The 13,396-nt window shown below is 43.0% G+C and overlaps 1 long non-coding RNA gene across 1 annotated transcript in view; it reads right to left on the bottom strand.

Annotated features, from left to right (window-relative positions):
• LOC145505117 (uncharacterized) overlaps positions 1-12,930 on the bottom strand; it is a 35,007-nt gene extending 22,077 nt beyond the window's left edge. The window contains exons 1-2 of the long non-coding RNA XR_014052862.1: positions 12,757-12,930; positions 11,257-11,349 (exon numbers count right to left, since the gene is read on the bottom strand). This is a non-coding gene — a long non-coding RNA (uncharacterized LOC145505117). The remainder of the gene's footprint in view (positions 1-11,256; positions 11,350-12,756) is intronic.
• Positions 12,931-13,396: the final 466 nt, after the last annotated feature.

The following is a 13,396-nucleotide window of genomic DNA, read 5'->3' as shown; positions in this document are numbered from 1 at the left end:
CAGGTGGTGCTACCTGCCAGTGCAGGTAGACTTAAGAGACATGGGTTCGATCTCTGGGTCAGGAAGATCCCCTGGAGGAGGGCATGGCTACCTACTTGAGTATTCTTGCCTGGAGAATGCCATGGACAGAGGAGCCTGGAGGGCTATAGTCCATAGAGTCACACAGAGTCAGACACGACTAAAGCAAAGTAGCAAGCCAGCAAGCTGGCTGGCTCCAGAAGTTCTGTGCCTTTGCATGTGCCATCTCTACCTGAAACAACCTCCCTTTCCCACCACTTGGCTGGAAACCTCCTACTTATCCATTAAGACACAGCTCAGATGTCACCTCCTAATTTCTAGACTCCCCAAGCCGGGGTTGCTGCTGTCTTCTGTGCTCCAGCAGAACTTTGACCATCACTTGACCATGGCATTGGCCGTTAGTGTTGTGATTCATCTGTTCACATGTCTATCCTCTTCACTACACAGCAAGCCCTGTGTGGGCAGGCTCTGCAGATTAATCTTTAACGCCCACTACATAATTTGGTGTGCCTCACTCAAGGAAGGACCTAACTGATGAACAAAAAAATGAATGAATGAGTGACTAAAAGCTTGACTGAGATACACACATCCAAGGTGGCAAACAGCTGGCTCAGAATGATACATCAGTTGTCACCAGGTCCCCCCACCACACCGCTCCACTTAAGAGCACACCCCTCATATCACTTGTGAGAACTGCCTTCCCAGATGTAACAGCCACTCCTGAGGATCCAGGAAGTAACTCTCCTCCTAAAGAGTAGGGAACAATTTTTTTTTTTTAATAATAAATCAGTTAATTGATAGCATTTCCCTTTAATGAATTTCTAAGAAACAAAAGCCCTTCCAATCAGGCACGCTCTTCAAGCATCACTGAATTCCCTCTTGAATAAGAATAGTGAAAATGGGCCTCTGGCCAACCACTGAGCTTTGCATGGTGACTTCCACAGGAAAGGTGTACAGGAAAGGACCTAGAGACAGCCTCAGAAGACACTTTTTAAAAAAGAACTCTGGCATGCAGACCAGTAAGGCACTTGGCAGGTGAGACCAGAGATTGTACTATACAAAACCTTATGTCATCTTTTCAAATGTTCTTCTAATAAATTGCTCCTGTTTCATTTCACTTCAATGAAAAAAAAAAAAGTGCAAAATCAACTCTCTTTTCTTTTCAAACTAGACATCCTGAATGATAAAATGGTGTACCAATGGTTGGCCTAACAGTGATGATGACTGTAAGCTTGGACCCTGAAATCAGATAGATTTGGGTTGGAATCCCCATTTCATCCCTTCTTAGTACCATGCCCTCCATCTCTATGTGTCAGCCTATCCCACTGTAAGATGGAGATAATAACACTAACCAAGTGTAGGGTCTTGTGAGTAAAGTGCCTAGCATGGTGTCTAGCATGTGGTTAATGTTCAGACTGTTGGGTCTTAATACCGTTATTGTTATTGTTGTTGTTGTTGTTCAGTCGCTCAGTTGTGTCCAACTCTTTTTGACCCCCATGGACAGCAGCATGCCAGGCTTCCCGGTCCTTCACTATCTGCTGGAGTTTGCTCAAACTCATGTCCATTGAGTCAATGATGCCATCCAGCCATCTCATTCTCTGTGGCCCTCTTCTCCTCCTGCCCTCAATTTTTCCCAGCATCAGGGTCTTTTCCAATGACTTGGCTCTTTGCATCAAGTGGCCAAAGTACTGGAGCTTCAGCTTCAACATCAGTCCTTCCAGTGAATATTCAGGGTTGATTAGCATGCTAATAATCCAGAACATTAATTGGAATGTATTAATGTTCATATTGCATGTTCATAACTGGTATGTTAATTTTAGACTGGAAACCACCATGTTTTCAGAGGCCAGCTCCAAATGGACTGTCCTCTTTCTGTTGCATTTTTCCTCAAGGAGCTGCATTACTGCTCCAGAATTCTAGGTACATTCTTTTTTTTGGCCATGACACATGGCCTGTGGGCTTCTAGTTTCTCAACCAGGGATTGAACCAGTGTTCCCTGCATTGGAAGTGCAGAATCTTAACCACTGGACCACAAAGGAGGTCCCTAGGTACATTCTTTTTTTTTTTCCCTAGGTACATTCTTAATAGCTTTCTCAGAATCTTTATGGAGAAGTACCTGGAAACCTCATAAAACTAGCATTTCAACTGTGTCTCATTTGGCTGACTTATAAGACACTGTGATGTGCTTTTCAAGGGTCAGGGGAGACTGCATGGAAAAAATAATCTTGAGAACACAGCATGATGAGCAAACATTATTTAAGGATCAAGTAAACTGTATCCCATTTTTCAAAATCTAAGCCTTTGTTATAAAATTCACATTCAAAAAAGTGTACAGTGAGGACTGAAAGTTATTGTTTAATGGGTACAGAACTTCAGTTTAGAATAATAAACTTCTAGAGATGGTTACACAACAATGTGAATGTACTTAGTGTCACTGAACTGTATGCATAAACTGGTTAAAATGGTGAATTTTGTGTTATGTATATTTTACCACAGTAAAAAAAAAAAAGTATAAAGAAGTTTAAAAATCACATGCTTTCACACATCTCTCTAAATATATGAACACACACCTACAAATTTCTGTAAGCTTCTCTCACCCAGCTACTGATATCTCTTTAAAACTCCAATAATCTTAAAGGAATGATTTAATAATCTTAAAGCAATGACCTTAAAATAAATAATTAAAGTAATAAAGATCATTCATTTAAAACAATGATAGTCAAATCCTTCAGATCAGCAGGTGGGCCACAGGGCTTTCAGGAAGTCCCCTGCCTGTGTTCCCTTAAATGAGCTAAGGTACAAGAGGTAGCATGTTGTTTTTTCAGGAAATTTCAAAGTCAGGAGGGAAAAGCTACCTTTTATCAAAGTGGAGAGAAAAGGGACAAAGAAAGTAGGCACTGGAAATATTTTCAAGAGGTCAGGAAGCCAAAATAGAAATCATGAAACTAAATGATTCATGTAGCCTTGATTAGTCTCGCTTTTCACAGCCCTAGAAAAGTCCAAGTGCACGGCAAAGAAATTGTTCATAGTTCCCATCCTTTTCCACAAATGACTCATGGGAGACCAAGGGTGTGAGAGGCCAAGCTTTTCTTTTACAAACACTCTGTCCTGCGGTCAACAGGTGGACAGAGGCTTGGGCACTTCTGTCCTCTGCAGGTTACCCTCGGTTCCTGGCACCAACCCACCCACATGCACTTGTTGGTCTCAGCGCAGTGCACACGAGTGCCAGACACCCACCCGGGAAAGGGTGAAGAAAGAGGAGCGGGACTGTCTCCCTTCTGCCTTTCTTATGTCTTTGCTGCTCTTTCTCATTATCCCCTGTTGCCAGAGAGTAAATTAAAAAGTTAATTTTTAGCAGGAAAGTCTGTGTTTTTTGGTCTTTGTTTTCCTAGGATATATTTATTAGCAGGTTCAGTATTTGATTGTGTAGTCAGGTTTTTACAAGTTTGCACAGGTTCTTTTCTGTTATTTTTATTAAAGAGAAAAGTATCATTTTCTCAACTCTCCATACGCTAGTCTATTACAGTGGACCTGGGTGGAAGATTATTCCCAGTGAGAAGTTGTCTCCCTCCCATTTTAGGATGGATAAGTCCACACTAAAACCTTAAACCCCTTTGGCCATGTGAATTCAATAAACTTTTAAGATGGCAGAGCTCTGGAGGGTGAGTAGTCCACTGACACCTCCTCATTTTGCCTTTCTGTGACCATAAGCCACCAGCCAGCCTGACTCAAACATGTCCTGTCAACATTCCCAGGACAGGCAACAAAGGCAAAGACAGACAAGTACAACTGTATCAAGCTTTAAAACTTCTGTGCATCAAAATCAGGGGAGGAAAAGACAGCCTACAAAATGGGAGATAATATTTGCAAATAGAATATTTGATAAGAGGTTAATATTCAGACTATACAAAGAACTCCTACAACTCAACAACAAAAAAATCAAATAATCCAATTTTAAAATGAGCAAAGGACTTGAATAGATATTTCTCCAAAAGACAATATACAAGTGGTCAAGAAGCATGTAGAAAGATGGTCAGCATCACTAATCATTAGGGAAATGCAAATAAAAACACTCGTTAGAATGGCTACTATCAAAAAACCATAAAACAAAATGTTGACAATGATGTAAAAAAATTGGAAGCCCTGTGCATTATTGGTGGGATGTAAAATGGTGCAATCACTATGCAAAAGAGTATGGCAGTTCCTCAAAACATTACAGACAGAACTATCATATGATGCAGTAGTCCATTTCTGGGTATATGTCTAAAAGGACTGAGAACAGGCTCTTGAAGAAATATTTGCATATTCACATTGTTAGCAGGATGATTCTCAATAGACTAAAGCTGGAAGCAACCAAGTTGTTGTTGTTTTGTCGCAAAATTGTGACTCTTTGTGATCCCACGGACTGTAACCCGCCAGGCTCCTCTGTCATGGGATTCTCCAGGCAAGAATACTAGAGAGGGTTGCCATTTCTCTCTCCAAGGGATCTTCCTGACCCAGGAATCGAACCTCTGTTCCTGCTTGGCAGGCGGATTCTTTATCACTGAGACACCAGGGAAGCACAACCAAGATGAACAGATGAACAGATGAAAAAAAAGTATGATATGCACATGCAATGGAGTATTATTCAGCCTGAAAAAGGAAGGAAATTCTTACATATGCTATGACACAGAGAAACCTCGAGGGTACCATGCTAAGTGAAATAATCCAGTCACAAAAAGTCAAGTAATGTATGATTTCACTTACATGAGTTATTTAGAGCAGACAAATTTACAACAAAAGGAGAATGGTGGTTACCAGGGGCTAGGGCAGGGAGAAAGGCAAGTTGTTATTTAAAGGATTGCAAAGAGTTGGACATGATGGAGCAACTAACACTTTCACTTTTCATACCATTTCAGATATACAAGATGAAAACGTTTTGGAGATCTGTTTTATAACATTGTAAATATACTTAACTGTACACTTAAAATGGCTAAGATGGTAAATTTCATGTTATGTGATTTTTTACCATGATTTTTAAAAACACACTCTGAATCACAGAGCTTAAGAGCTTTAAGGAATTTTTTTTTTAATGTTTTGGTCTTCTGTACATAAACTAAGAAGAAAACAGACTCTCCCTTGAAGTGAGTAGGGGTTTTGCCTCTGTCCCCAGGGGAAACCCCATCTAGATCGAAAGCCACCTAATGTTTCAGGGGCTTTCCAGAGGACCCAAACCTTGTACCAGTAGGGTTATTGTGCCTCTCTTTCCTGCCCAGCAAAACGTGTCCAGAAGAGTCAAAACAGGCCTCTATTTTTTTTTAAAGAAGTTTCATTCCTCAGTTTTTGTGTGCATGATATTAAAATGAAAGTCCAGTTTTAATATTAATTCAGCTTAATTGTAATTTTAAAAGTTAATGAAGGCCTTTAGTCCAAGTTATACAATGGGCCAGGCATTCAAGATGAAACACGAGGGACTCACAGACTAAAAGGCAAGTCAGATGTGTGAATAAATAATTGTGCTACAAAATGACACCTGCTCTAAAAAGGCATATATATAAAAAGGTACAGCATACCATGGGAAGCTGAGGAGACAACATTTAGTGGGGTTAGAAGGAGTAGGAGAAGGAAATGGCAACCCACTCCAGTATTCTTGCCTGGAGAATCCCAGGGACGGCGGAGCCTGGTGGGCTGCCATCTATGGGGTCGCACGGAGTCAGACATGACTAACTGCAGCAGCAGCAGCAGAAGGAGTAAGGACAGGTCACCGCTGTGAGCAGAGTCCAGAAGCACAAGGCAGTTCATCGTAGTGGTTAACCCACGACAGAGTCTTTGAAAGAGCAGAGGAACCTGGATGTCAGAACACGGCCCTGCCACTGCTCACTGTGTGCCAATAAGCTTATTAGTTAACCTCTCTGAGCCTCAATTTCCTTACCTACAGCAAGGAGATAGTAATTTTTTTTATGTCAATATGTAAAGTTATTATAAGGGTTACATTAAATAAACTAACATAAATAAATGACCCATGCTCAATACACGTTCAGTGTCATCAGTTAGCTCACGTGGAGGCAAGAACAACACGTGTAAAGGCACGGAGGCACAAGAGGTCTTGCGTTCCCACCAGTGTGCATGGAAGGTCTTGCCAGGAGGGAGCAGGATAGGAGGCTGGAAAGGCTGCCTGTGGGCAGTGGGGACCTGTGGAGGGTTTAATCAGGAGGGTGATGAGGAGACATTACCCGTGCCCCTCACATTGCCCCATCTTGTTGTTCAGTTGCTTAGTCATGTCCAACTCTTTGTGACCCCATGGACTGCAGCACACCAGGCTTCCCTGTCCTTCACTATTTCCCAGAATTTGCTCAGACTCATGTCCATTGAGTTGGTGATACCATCTAACCATCTCGTCCTCTGTCTTCCCCTTCTCCTCCTGCCTTCAATCTTTCCCAACATCAGGTGGCCAAAGCATTGGAGCTTCAGCTTCAGCATCAGTCCCTCCAATGAATAGTCAGGGTTGATTTCCTTTAGGATTGACTGGTTTGATCTCCTTGCTGTCCAAGGGACTCTCAAGAGTCTTTTCTAGCACCACAGTTCGAAAGCATCAATTCTTTGGCACTCAGCCTTCTTTATGGTCCAACTCTCACATCTGTACATGACTACTGGAAAAGCCTTACCATTTCAATAACTGGTCTGACTTCCATGTCTGAGGGCTTCACAGGCTCCCTTCCCCCAAGCACTGCAGGAGGATCACCCACTGCTACACAATTGGCACCTCTCCCTGATCCCAACCAAGCCTGATGAGAGCTGGAATATAAATACCCCTGCTCTCTCACCCCTCAGGTAGGATAAATCTGAAGCATGTATTCCACAATGACTCCACTGGTTCCCCAGCAGGACTCAGTTCCAGTTACTCACATAGGTACCTGGCTTGATAACACATCCCTTACTGGCAGGCTTCCCTTCCCCATCTCACTTCCCTACTCCCATGGGACCATTTCCTGAGACTACCTCTCAAATAAACCAAGAACCAGAATCCTTATCTCAGGGCCACTTTTTAACAAAACCTATACTAAGATGTGTGCCATGACTTTATCTGTTTAGAAAGATGCTTCCTCAAGCAGGTGAAGAATGGATTGGACTGAGTGGAGCTAGAGGCAGAGAGTTAGGAGATCCCTGCAGTAACCTAGGAAGGAGGTTGTCAGTGCTTGAACCATATAGTACTTTGGGGGTAGAGTGGAAGCGACACTTCGGAGACAGTGAGGCAGGTCCTTAATGACTGACGCATGTCACTAGGATGGGCCAACGAGAGTTGAGGAAGAGCCTCCTCTTGCAGGTTTTGCTGCATATGAGGGACCTGCAGGACATTCACTGGTGAAAGCCTCAGTGACAGGTTGGATCTCGAGGTTTACAACTGCAAGTTTTCAGCTTGGAAGTGGTAGACGAGATCATAGGGATGAATGAGGCCACGTGGAGAGAGGATTAAGTAAGAAAAGCTAAGGCTAGCATCCTGGGGACGCTAATATTTAAGGATGGGAATATAAAGAGGGCACCATTCAGAGGTAAGAGACAGTCAGTCATCAACAAAAAAGGACAGAATTAGCCAAAAGTATGTTTTTGAATCCAACAAGCATGAAACGCTGCGGTGAATTCAAATTGGTTAAGGCCTGGGACAAGGTTACTGGTGTCGGCAACTGGAGGCAGCTTGAGCAGAGTGATAAAGGTGGAAGGCAAACTGTGGGGGCCTGTGAGACAGAGTCGGGTGTGGATGTGAGCTCAGAGAGAATGGAACCCTCTTTCCAATTGGTGGGTGTGATGGGATGGAGAGAGAGAGAGACCATGGACCCAGAGGAGTTGGGGTGGGGGATAGGAAGAACACATCTAAGGGAAGGGAAAGTGTCATTTTTTTTTTTCAGACTTTAAACTTTTTATTTTATACTGGGGTATAACTGATTAACAATATTCTGGTAGTTTCAGGTGAACAGTGAAGGGACTCAGCCATACATATACATGGATCCATTCTCCCCCAACTACCCCTCCCATCCAGGCTGCCGCATAACATTGAGCAGAGTTCCCTGTGCCGTACAGTAGGTCCTTGTTGGTTATCCATCTTTCATATAGCCGTGTATACATGAGGGAAAGTGTCTTTTAAAAGATAGGGTAGACCTGAATAAGATTATGATCTGAGAGAAATAAACACACGATAAAGGTAAAGACAAAAGAACAAAGAGAATATTTGACAGCAAAAGGTCAGCAGTGAGGCAGCTGGGAGTGGGGACAACTGCACAGAAGGAGGCTGGCTTTGAAGAGGGTGGGGATGTCTGAGAGCAGAGATTAGGAGGTTGGGATGAGTGAAAACAAAGGTAAATTTAGATGTTAAGAGGGCTGCACACTGAACAACTGCATGTAGAGGAAATTTGGGCTGGCACAGGGTGGTAATGGAGAGTGTCTTGAATTAAAGGGATACTTTGGGAGCCTGAGGGCTTCCCTGGTGGCTCAGATGGTAAAGAATCTGCCTGCAATGGGGAGACACAGGTTCAATCCCGAGTCAGGAAGATCTGCTGGAGAAGAGAATGGACATTCCCCATTCTAGTATTCTTTCCTGGAGAATCCCATGGACAGAGGACCCTGGAGGTCTACATCCCATAGGGTCACAAAGAGTGAGACACGACTGAGCAACTAACACTTTCACTTTTCACTCTGGGGAGCTTGTGGAGTGGGGGGAGGGGCAGAGAGAACTGGAAAGCCTGGGAACCAGGAGAGGGCAGTGTGGAGGCAGGAGCTGGGGCCAAATCCATAGAGCAGACACTCCGGGACACTCCTTTGCCTGGCAGCTGCACCTTCTGACCCTGGATCTTAAAGGTGCCATTTGGTCTTTGACGAGGGAGACTGAAGGGGATGCAAGCCAAAGGGAGTACGTTTTCTGTAAAATAAGAGGCCAGTTCCTCCGATCAGAACAGAAGGCCCAGGGGTGGGGTGGGAACTTGAAGAAGAGTTGTATAGATCTGGAGCAGCCTTTGATTTCATGTTGATTAATCAAGGGGTTACTGACGGGATGCAGTGTGCAGTCTCAGGGAGCATGGTCCAGCAAACAGCTTGATGGCCACTTGGCACCAAAAAGTCTGTTACTTGAATGCACACACATTTCTTTTTCCACATCTTGACTCTTGGCTCCACCGCCACTTCTGCAATGTGCAAGCACCTCAAGCCAGTAAAACTTCCCATGCTAACCTTCCCTGCATGGCACCCTGTAGGTCTCACAGTGTCCATATCCACTTATGGACATGGTGTTATGACTCCCCAATCACCTTCCTCCCACAATGGTTTTCAGTTACTGACTGTGCCTTTTAGGCCCATGGGGCCCACTTTTCTCTGTAGGTAGAGCTGACCCCGCCCACTCACCTTCACTAGTGCTTCATTGCTCTCGGGACTAGAGCCCTGGATCTTAGCCAAGTATTAGGATAATATCCATCAAGGAATTAGAAATGCAATCTTTCTTTGGAGTTAGGTTACCACTGTTTGGAAGTAGTTCTGTTTCCTATAGCATATGAGTTCTTAATCACTAAAGAGAAATTTTAAATTATCTGGTTAATCCTGATTATTACAGAAATTAACTCTAATCTCTACCTGGTTTACAACTCCAAACTCAGTGGTAACCAATATATGCTGTCAAAAGACCAAATTGAAAATGGGAGAATGACAGTAATGATAATTTGCAAGTATGAGTTGTGTGAGTGATTTTCTTCTTTTTTAGTATATATTATTTTCACATACAATTTAAATATATTATTGATAAATATCAAAATATACTGTATGTATTAGTTGATTAATGTGTTTAGTTAGGGAAGAATTGTATTCAGAATTATTATGAATTCTTGCTATGCTATTATAATTTATATAAGTCATTATTCTAAATCACTGTTTCCCCTGTAACCTTATGATGTTTGAAACCTGTTTCATCAACCTGCAACAGCTTTATTAAATCAAGTCAAACCCAAACACTTCACTTCCACCTACGTTAAAGAAAAGATAGGCTCACTGTGACAGAAATAGCAGTGTAACTGCTAATACAAACACTGTAAATGCCAGAAAATAATAAGGTAAGAAGAATGTTACCCAATGCAGCCTTGGCTGGCATAGGTGCCAAATGGAGGCTTACACTTCTGATAAGGACACAAGCAATTTCAAGCCTCACCTGTCATACACACAGGTAGAAAAATAAAGTGTGTGTTTTTAAAAGAAATGAAGAAATACTTTTGAAAAATTAAAACAATGAAGGGAACTGCTGTATCCTTGCTAGTACAAACTGCATTTCAAAGAAGCCAAATGGTCCTTGAAGGAAAATTATCCTAAATAAAGGAATTGCAGCACATATATGTAAAAAAGAATGACAGGAGTTTTTAAAAATCACATTTCCCAACTCCTACTAAACCATGTTTATAGGCAAGTGTTAGGGAAAGGTCGATGAGGAACATTATTTTGGCTAGATTACACTGACAGCAATTGAACCTGAGCAAGCGACAAAAAAAGAGACGACAGACATCATATGCCACCTGTGGAAAGACAATAAAAATACACCTTCAATGAAGTTGATTTGTGGTGGTTTAGTTGCCCAATCGTGTCCAGCTCTTGCGACCCCATGGACTGTGTAGCCTGCCAGGCTTCTCTTCCATGGGATTCTCCAGGCAAGAATACTGGAGTGGGTTGCCGTTTCCTTCTCCAGGGGATCTTCCCGACCCAGGGATCTAACCTGGGTATCCTGCGATGTAGGCAGATTCTTTACCAACTGAGCTATGAGGGAAGCCCTACTTCCTACAAGGAAGCCCTACTTCAATGAAGTTGATTTACAAAAAAGCAAAAACAAAACTGACCTTGAACTCGATCAAGCCTCTAGATAAAACAATGGGTCCATAGAGAATACCAGGAAGAGAGGGACATGTCACTTAACACCACAGAAGTGCAATCAGACAAACCCAAAATGTGGGGAATAGAACCAATTCAGAACCAATGGCCAGGGTTCTCAACAAATAAATGGCAAGAACAAAAGAGGACAGGAGTATTAGAGACCAAAAGACACATCAACCAAACTCAATGTATGGGCCTTGTTTGGATCCTGATTGGAATAAACCACTAGTAAAATGCCACTTATGAAACAACTGTGGAAATGTGAATAATGTTTGTGCATCAGATGTTATTAAAGAATCATTGTTAAATTTTTTGTTATGATAACGGTTTCGTGGTTGTGTGGGGAAAAGAAGAGGAGATCCTTACCTGTTAAACATATTATCAAAGCCCTTACAGACGTGATGTCCTGGAATTTGTTTTGAAATAATCCAGCAAGGGTGAGGGTTGAGGTCAGGGAAACTGTGGAGGGGGATAGATAAAGCATGATTGGCCATATGTTAATGGGTAATGGCCACATGGGGGTCTATTTACTCCATTCTTTTTGTGTTGAAATTTCTTAACAGGAAGTCCTTTTTTTAATCACCTAAACTGGTGATCAGGCTTCTCTGATAGCTCAATTGGTAAAGAACCTGCCTGCAATGCAGGAGATCTCGATTCGATTCCAACGTTGGGAAGATCTGCTGGAGAAGGGATAGGCTACCCACTCCAGTATTCTTGGGCTTCCCTTGTGGCTCAGCTGGTAAGAAAAAAAATCCGCCTGCAATGCAGGAGACCTGGGTTCGATCCCTGGGTTGGGAAGATCCCTTGGAGAAGGGAAAGGCTACCTACTCCAGTATTCTGGCCTGGAGAATTCCATGGACTGTATAGTCCATGAGGTCACAAAGAGTCAGACACCACTGAGCAACTTTCACTTTCACAAACTGGTGATCAGTCCCTTGCAAAGATAGTTCCAAAGCCACTTGAACTTTGTTGCGCTCCATTCATAGATCTTTCTCTCATGTCCCCACCTTCTCCATCAAAGCAAGCACACTTTTAATTCTAATGTCCCCATAAAGGCACTTGAAACCAATTCCTCATTGTCTTCTGACTCTGTATGTTCAGTCTACTGCCCCATGCCTCTTTTTACTGTGTTATCCCCAAACCTACCCTCCCTCCTTAGGTTTATTTTTATGGATCTTAGACGAGGAATGTGACTTCTTTTCCAGTCACCCTCTTGCCAGCCTCCAGCAGCCCACGCTACACATAACAACTCTTCTTCTCTCCACTTTTCCTTCAGTGGGTGTCACTCCTGATACCAGGGAGTTTTCCAAGCCCCTAGTGGAAGCAAACAGTCCTAACCACTGGTCTGCCAGGGAAGTCCCAACAGCCTTTCTTATTCCCAGAAATCCTGTAAGTATCTGGACCCAACCTTGTTTATAATTTTAAAAGATTGAGAACATTGGGGAAATATTTATATTCATCATTCAAAGGATATTTCCTGGGTGCTTTATAATGGTAGATACCACTTATCAAGTCTTGGGCAGGTAGCCCTTAATCCTCAAAGCCACCCTGTGAAAAAGTGAAAGTGTTAGTTGCTCAGTCATGTCCTGACTCTGTACAACCCCACAGACTGTAACCCACCAGGGTCCTCTATCCATGGAATTCTCCAGGCAAGAATACTGGAGTGAGTAGCCATTCTCTTCTCCAGGGGATCTTCCTGACCCAGGGATTGAACCCAGGTCTCCGAGTTGCAGGCAGATTCTTTACCAGCTGAGTGCTTTGTAATGGTAGATATCACTTATCAAGCCCTAGGCAGGTAGCCCTTAATGCTCAGGGTAACCCAACTAGGGTATCTACAAGGTAGATACGATTATCACCATTTTATACCTGGGCAAGAGGTACAGACACATCGAATGACTTTTCCCACTCATGTATTCTGTACCTGGCACAGCTGTAATCCAACAGCAGGCCTATTATCCTCCCTACGCCATGCTAACACTCTATTTTAGCACGAGCCTCAAGCCATCCCATTCTTTCCCACCCAGGACTGCAGCAGTACTGCCAACAGGAACACAAAAACCATTGTGTGTTCATCCTATCAGTTCCTCTAGGAAGCTCTCTGTGACTTCCACCAGCAGAGCTGGCTGCTCTCTGCTCTGATACCAAAGCACTTTGCTAGCATTGCTGAACAACTATTACTTGCTTGTAATTACTTGTCTCCCACAAGAACGAAATCTCTCAAGGACAAGGACCATGTCTCCTACTGATTTTGGTACCTCTGGTGCCGAGAACAGTGTCTGGCATGTAATGGGAATTCAATAAATGTTGACTGAATGAGGAAATGAACTGCACTGGGAAACATGTTCCCATCCCAAGAAGCCAGTAGTGAAGCAGATGGCCAGTTGGCTTCTTCTTCTGGCCTTGGTGATCATTCCTCATTTCTCATTTGTATGTTTATTTCCCAAGGTCCTATTTCTTTGCTTGAATATCTGTGACATCTCCTGCTGACAGTTCTGTGAGACAGTGG

The sequence above is a fragment of the Giraffa tippelskirchi genome, chromosome 5, assembly GCF_054371585.1.
Source record: "Giraffa tippelskirchi isolate mGirTip1 chromosome 5, T2T-mGirTip1v1.2.pri, whole genome shotgun sequence".
Taxonomy (NCBI): Eukaryota; Metazoa; Chordata; class Mammalia; order Artiodactyla; family Giraffidae; genus Giraffa; species Giraffa tippelskirchi.
The sequence above is the reverse complement of the archived record's forward strand: the minus strand, read 5'-3'. Positions and strand labels throughout refer to the sequence as shown.